The sequence below is a fragment of the Rhea americana genome, unplaced genomic scaffold, assembly GCF_003343005.1.
Source record: "Rhea americana isolate MKP2758 unplaced genomic scaffold, rheAme1 scaffold_71, whole genome shotgun sequence".
NCBI lineage: Eukaryota > Metazoa > Chordata > Aves > Rheiformes > Rheidae > Rhea > Rhea americana.
The window spans coordinates 2,353,969-2,354,536 of record NW_028186879.1 but is presented as its reverse complement, the minus strand read 5'-3'; positions in this window follow the sequence as shown (position 1 = coordinate 2,354,536).

The following is a 568-nucleotide window of genomic DNA, read 5'->3' as shown; positions in this document are numbered from 1 at the left end:
TGGTAATAAAGTGAAATACTACTACYGAGCTTTTGCAGAACTTTTCTTTTGCCTTTCATAATTTTGTTAAGGCACAAGATAAAGATATGACAAATATCAGCCAGCTTAGAGTAAAAACAGCACTTTAACCTATAAAAATTCAATGTGTGTAGAGACTGGAGACGTTCTTCTGCCTACTGTTTGCTGTTGTTCTCCTCATCTAGATATAATGTTGCCATTCTGAAATTTGATAAAAATTTCAAGCAGTTCAGAAGGAATCATTATTTGTTGTGATTTTAGTAGCTCTTTATAGCTTAATTATGACTATTTTCCAAATAATTCTATTAGAAAATAGAATTATCTAATAATCAAGCTTCAGGGCCTTCAGTGAAATCAGTCTGAGCACCTTATAAAATAAGAGGAACAATCTTGACCTTAATAAATTACAATCTAAGTAAACCAAAGGGAAAACYGATGAAAAGAGGATATTATCTCAGTTTTCCACAGGCAAACAGGAGTAAGAGGGAGATTAAATGACTTATCTGAGGTCACTGAAAGCCTGCAGCAGATCCAGTCATTCAACTCACAC